Here is a 7,534-nt window from a genome sequence, read left to right as displayed (position 1 = left end):
TGGGAAAACTGTTAGAATGTTATAGGTAAATTGGAAATGTAAATATTTTAGCAGATAGCTGTGGGTTTAAGTCAGATAAAATACATTCTATTGCCTAACAGAGTTACAGGCACATGGTAAGGATGGCAACAAAAGTTAATCCCCTTTTCTTTTCCACAATTTCAAATATAGAGCTCTTTGAATGAATGTGAAAAAGTTTCTAACATATCCAATATCCTCAATGAGAAAGTCTGAAAAAGAGCACACTAGCCAGCTTACTAAGAACACAGCTGTAAAGGAATGGGATATAGAAATAGCATGTATTTACGGTATTGTTTTGAAGAGTCTAAAAAAACTGACTCACTGTTTAGGCCAGCAGTAGCTGGTTCTTGGTTTCCAGGAGTTAACATGTTGACACTGGAAGCAAGCAAAGAGAAAAGATGGACCAGACAGAAATTACAGGTGAATGGAGAGATAAGGTGATAAAGTAGCACAGAGAAACTTGATATAGCACTATTAACCAGAATATTAAAGTACATGTTTTATTTTTCTTTTATAGCTTTATAAACCAATTCTTCCTTTGTCTCCTTAGCCACTCTTGTGCTCAAAGCAGTTAACTAGATTTAGTGCCAGGCATTTATAGACTCCCAAGGATGATAAATAGAATTTCCTCCCTGTCTCTTCTGCCTGTAGAATAGTAGCTATAGTTGAAATGAAGGGAAAGGTATGATTCTATAGGAAAAAAAAAAATGCATGCCACCATTATGCCTTCCATGTCCTGTCTCAACTTTAAATAATTTCCTACCATAAGGTGGAGCTATATGCTATTGAGAGAAAAGTATTAGATATAAGATCTGGCAAAAGTCCACATAGATCCTTTTTTACTTGGCTTGTGGTTTGTGATTTGAAAAAGTTAAAATGCATGGCAGCCACCCCCAAATCCACCACCGACTGATGCAGAGAGAGTGGTTATTTTGGTGCAGCTTGGATTTTAATGTGGCGAAAAGGTGTGTGAAGGCAAGCAGGACCTTGTTTTTTAGCTTATGCTGTAAACATAGCTTCAGGGGAAACTCTTTGAAGTGCTGAGATCTGAGATGGCGGTTTCGAAGCCCCCCTGAGGCAGTACAGAGAAACCACAGGTATCTGATAGTGTTTGCTCTTGAGTAAATCATCCTGAGCATCAAACAGTGTGTTGACAAACAAAATGAAAAAAATAAAAGTGCTTTCTTTAAAAGAGTAATTGTGTTGAATAAGATATTGCTAGAATTTATGGTACTGACTTATATTAGCTGAAAGAGACGTTTTGCTTCTCAGTTTGTGGTTGTAAGAGGTATGGCCATGAAAACCCCCAACTGTGTTATCTGTAAAACCCTGGCATCTCCACCCAAAGGAAAAAATGATCCCCTGAAGAGAGAGAGAACTGCGGGGTTTCCTGATAACACATCAAGGGTAATCTAGATAAAGGAGAATGGCTCAACAGGAGTGTGTGTTGCATGACTCCCTGGGCAGTGCTCTCTATCTGAAAATCAATTAAAGGGCAAGGTATACCAGTTCATAGCCCATTTGGGATTTCTTCTGTAGAGATTTGCATAGAAACTTTGCAAATGACTAAAACCTATGGTAAAGATCCAAGGATGGGGTTGATCTTAGGGAAGAAAAACCTCTCTCCAACAGAAACTGACTGATATTGGGAAATGTTTATTATCAAAAAATTTATCTAATGGGCATATTTGTTTTTTCTATTGATAACTAATTCATTTGTACATGTGCATCATAAAGATCATTTATAATACATCACTTATTACCTTCCTTTGAAGGTGAGCAGAATTTGCCACCCCAAAATATGTCTTCCTCTCTGTACCAGGAAGAGAAAAATGACTAAATGTCTAAACTCTTATCAATGGAGAAGGCGAAGACCTAAATTTGCATAACGACCTTACCCTTGTTTAGTGTGCTTTGCCCGATGGTCTCCTGTAACTGGCTCCCCAACCCTCCAACGTCTTCTTTAGTCTTTAGCTGGAGATGGTATTTGAGATGGTGGCTTAGGCCATTTCAGGGAGCTACTCAGTTCTTCTGGGCGTCCCATGCGTACAGGAGGTATACATGTTACTAAACTTTCGTTTTTTGACTGTTAATTTGTCTTTTATTATGGGGCGGGAGGGGGGAAGGGATGGGGAGGTCTTAGGTAAGAATTTAGGAAGGTAGAGGTAAAATTATTTTTCCTCCCCTACACTAATCCTGTCAGATGTGCTAGTATCATCAACTTCCTATTTTGCATTTAATAAAATCAACACTTGAGGATAGCAGGCTTCCATAGGGACAGTTAGGACAAATAATATAATTACTTCTATATGAATGTTCACGCAGGGTACTAGATTCTTTATATACGTTATCTAATTTAATCCTCACTGTAATCATGTGAAGATTATACTCACGATTTTCATTTAATAGTTTTAAATACTTGCCTATAGTCATAAAACTACTTAGTAGTAGAATCAGGAATCTAAATTTAGCAAGTGTGATGCTCGAACTCTCAAACCACTACATATTTATTTGGTTGAAGACATTTTCTATTTTTAAGCTATTGTCAACCAATGTATTTATATTCCCATGTTGTTTATTTATAAGCCAGCTAAACTTTTTCTTCAAAGAGCTCACTCATAAGGGCAGGGGCTTTATGTGTCTGATTCATTTTTGTTTCGTCATAGAGTCTTGCGCATTACAGTTTCTCAAAAAAATATTTTCTGTATTTATAAACCTCAGTCCTGCTGTAAAACCTGTACATATGATGACTCATCCTTTTCATTTATATAATATTCCTCCCCTCACACATCTTTTCTTTCTTTTGTATTTTGATTCTAATCTAACAAATGCATGTTTGGCTTTTTTTTTTTTTAATGTACTTTTATTGCTATAGGGCTCTCATCCACTCCCGCAGGCCTTCAGTCTTCTAACTTTGAAGGTCTTTCTGCTTTCTCTCTTACAAAACACATCTGTCATGGCTTTGCCTTCTCCACTCCCCTGAGTCTCAGAGCTACAGACTCACACTGTAGGGGTTGTCCATCCATCCAGAGCACCTGGGGTTTAAGGTGTAAGCAATTTGACTGTAATTGCTTCTTCCCAGCAGTTACTCCTTGAAGTGGTGAAGGGGGACATTTGGTTGCTTCTCTTTCTATCTACATAAATAGGTATCAGAGTCAAATCCAAAGAGCATGGCGTATTTATCTAGAAATAAATGTTACCCCCCATGATGAGAGTTTTTAGCTACACTTTTGTTTGCCTTACTCTGTTCTTGGTTTATTTTTCAGCAGAAACATAGTTCGCTCTTTTTATTTACATCTGATTCATTTATTTCTCTGGGCGAAATAGAACATAGATTTTAATACTATATTACTTAAATAAATCACCTGCTGGTTTTTGTTGTTGTTTTTGCTTTTTTTTTTTGTCTTAGATCTCCATATTGAATTGATTTCCTGATTCATGTCAGCTGTGTTGGACTCAACTACCATTTTTTGAGCTGTAGGTAGAAAGTATTTCAGATATTCTCTTTTAGTATAAGTGTTTAGTTCCCTCAAATCTCCATATGAGTTTTTGGTAAAGAGGAATAGATTTCATGATTTCAAGATAGAGAATAGATGGATCTGTAGTATATTTAGTAATTTTTTGTTCAAATTGTGCTTACCTTCTACTTCATGCAAAGAATTATACTAACATGACATTAGCTCTCAGTGGAATCTTATATAAATGTTAAACAAAAATTTTAACTGCCATGGCTAAAAATCTTTTTGAAAGAAAAGTTTTATTGAGCCAAAAAGAAGACCAGTCTTGGGGCATGAGTCTAAATCACCAACAGCATGGCCAGGTGGAAAAGACATACATGTCCATCATCCTGAAATTGTTGAGTGTTTTTATATATCAAATAGAGGAGAGAAAGGAGTAAATAGTTCTGAAAGCATTGACATTGGCTAAAGACAAAAAAGGTGGGAAAAGGTGAAGTGGGGCCAGCTCTGGGATAGGCGCAGAGTCAGCAAAGAGAAGGGTCTACTCCTGCTAATTGGTTGTGGGCAGCAGCCCAGAAAGTCCGTGTGTAGAAGAGAAGTGGAGGTTCCTGGAGGTTAATGGCACCTGGCTACTCTCTTTTGGATAATTGTGGAAATTAATCAAAAGTTTCAATAGACATAATAGGACTTTGAGCAGTTTTTTGTCAGATGGCCCACATCTATTAACAGACTAACTGGTCTATCTCTCTCACTCTCCTGCCACTGAAATTTAACTTAGAACATCTCGGAATTTTTTTCTTGTCATGAGTAACAAAATATCCTCACAAAAATTTCAATGCAGAATTTTAAAATATTTTATAAGACAAAAATCAAGTAAAATCTGTATAGAAAGTTAATTAGTGAAGTGGGATAGAATGTTTTTTTCTCTTCCATGGTTATTTGCTTAAAATTCCCATTAATTCCAGTAAGTCCATTCAAGTGTCATGAAGTGAAGAAGATCAGGGTATCCTAATCTGAACAGCACTGGGATAACAGAGGTCATACACCTCTCTTGTCATATATTAGCATACTATGAGAATATCATTGACTGTGGAGAAAAAATAAGCCAATGCATATAAAGATCATTGTAATGATGAAACTACAATGATGCCAACAGATCTGAGACAAATTAAAATTCTGATTAAGAAATTTAGAAAATGGCACTTATCTCTCAAGCTGCTAGAGAAAACTTTCTTACTGTCCCAAAGTAAGACTGGAATTTTTTTCAGCATACATAATTTATAAAAAAAAAAGTTATATCATATTTTAGTTCAGTATCTCTCCTTGGGTATTTATATTTGCTGCCAAGCAGTACACAGAGAAAATATAGATGCATTGATTAGAATTTAATTTTATTCCCTTGAAAACACTAATTCAATCTAATAGCATGCTTTCCCAGCATGTTGTCCTTATATTATTATCCTTATTGATAGGGTGACAGTCTAGTTTATCATTTAAATAAGCACACCTTTGGAAATGAAAGTGGGTACTATTAATAATTACACTGAGGTAATAGGTATAAACTAAGATTATCTTGGGAAAACTGGGGCATGTGGTTGCCATTCTTACAGCATAGCTATGTAATCATATCACCCATAATGTCAGTGTATCCATTTCTAAGGTCATAGTGACTCTACACCTAACATCCTATTACTGTGATGGCCAATACAACTTTCAGGAGCTGAAAATGCCATGACAAATCCAGCTTATATTTTTGTTATGATGATGTTTCCCCCCTAAGTCCTTAAATGGCTATTAGAGAGAATCTAGATGTAACCAGGCGGAGAGGACAGGGAGTTGTTTGGGAGAGCAGTAGTTCCTCATCTAAATCCAAGAGGGCACATTTCCAGTCTCCCCTGAAAAGTCAACAAGAGAAGGAAGGGGAACGCTGTTCTTAGATGAGTTTGCTATTCCCTAAGCAACTATTCCTTCGGTCTCTTCTATTCCATAACTATGCCCTGTGTGATCTCTGGGTATTCCACTTAATTGCATGCCATTTCATCCTTGTTCAGTAATTATGCTTGTGCATAGTTATGAGTAAAGTGATTTTCCTATACATGCATTAAAGTTTAATTTTGCTTCTGGGGTTTAATGCACGTGCCTTCTAGTGGCATCAATAAGGAGCATGTGTGCTTCTTCCTGCCATGTGTGAGAGAAGAATATGGTCAATTATGATAGTGAAATTTACTAAATGTGATGATAAACACTTTTAAAATCAGCTCAACAAATGATTATGGATTTCACACTTTTACTAATTGCTTCAATTTCTGACTGAAATAAAAATCTTCCTCTTGCTTTTAGTAAGTATTGTAGGTTGGATATCTCTAGAAAATATTACAAATATTCTTGAAGTAGCTCTCACTGTGCATGGTACCCTCTTATTTCAGACTCTTTATTCTTATAAATTGAATACTGTTTTAATTTTTCCTCATAGAAAAATTATATGTAAAGATAAGTATATTCTTATATAGACATATTTCTAATTATTTATATACAGCTATCCTAAATGTCCTTCTGATGTCAATTATCTTTATTATTTCACAAAAGTGTACAAATTTTGAAATTTCTTGGGTTTCAATGTAGATTTGATTTTGATTTCTTCTTTCTCAACATTTTGCTTAATTAATTCACAGCTAGAACATTGCTATTTCACGGAAGTGTTTCATGATGTACCCCATCCTATACCCCCAGACTAGGTAGGTTATTCTCTCTTATATTCTATTTATATTTTACATTTGTGTTCATTTGGTTCTCATCAGTTATGTACAGTAGACTACATTTTATGATGTCACTCAATGTGTCTGCTTTGCTTGACATTTTATTCCCAGTGCCTTATAAAGACTATTCTATATAGTAAATGTTCAAAGTCATTGTGAGAAGAAAAAGAAGGATGAAAGAAAGAAAGAAAGAAAGAAAGAAAGAAAGAAAGAAAGAAAGAAAGAAAGAAAGAAAGAAAGAAAGAAAGAAAGAAGGAAATAAGATTTTTTCTTAAGACCTTTTCGGCATGCTTAATGTTGATGATTCTGTTGATCAATGATAATTTCTTTGTGGGTCAGGACGGATATTCAGCCTTAGACTGAGGTGTCAGTAACTAAATATTGTTTGCTCTGAATTTCAGGGGAGGATTTTATTAACCTGTTTTTCCATGTGGAAACTGAACATCATCACATTTTCCTGTGTTCTTAGCATTCCTCCCTTTTATTACTTCTCTTTCATTCTTTTTCATTGGGTCATTTCCATACCTTCAGTATCTTCAGTTCATAGGTATCTGCTATGTAGGTTGATAGAGAGAAGGCAATGTGAGGACTGAGTGCTTCACAGATTTTCAAGTACACCATATGATACTATTATAGAACCAATAATACTTTACTGTTTTAATTTGTTTATATGTCTGTCTCTTTCTATTATGCAATAGCTAATTAGAGGAAGGTGCTATATTGTTTGCGCTGGATATCTTTCTTCAGTTTCTCCAGGTCCAATCACTACCTTTTCCATTCTGCTTTATGCTCTAGGATGCTTCTGCTTGGGTTCAAATGGTGGGAGGTAACAGCAGGGACAGGGTGGGGACAGAGTGAGAGTGGGATTGATTCCATGGCTTCTGAAAGATGGCTCATTCCACTCAAGGATCTTTAGATTTTGACCTTTTGGGCTTGGGCTACAAGGCATGTCCCCCAATTACTAGCTACGGGGCATGACATCATTCTTTGTTCTTTAAAAAAAATATATCATCTTTTGTCCAGTTGAAATGTGTTGTGTCTAGAATTCATATTTGTTTTCTCAACACAAATCCTACATTTTTGTTGAATGAAAAAAAAATACAACTTGTCAAAATTCTATTTTACAAACCATGAAACCTGCTTAACTATATGTTTCAGAAACAGCAGGAATCAAAAATTGGAGTTAATGCAGTAGTTTCCTTTGAGATTCTGTGAAAAGTGACAGATTATTAAAGTCCTTAATGAAGGCCACTGTTCCTTTAGATATAAATAAATGTTAGTCAGTTCCTAGACCATATC

The sequence above is a fragment of the Rousettus aegyptiacus genome, unplaced genomic scaffold (assembly GCF_014176215.1).
Source record: "Rousettus aegyptiacus isolate mRouAeg1 unplaced genomic scaffold, mRouAeg1.p scaffold_m13_p_3, whole genome shotgun sequence".
Taxonomy (NCBI): Eukaryota; Metazoa; Chordata; class Mammalia; order Chiroptera; family Pteropodidae; genus Rousettus; species Rousettus aegyptiacus.
The sequence above is the reverse complement of the archived record's forward strand: the minus strand, read 5'-3'. Positions refer to the sequence as shown.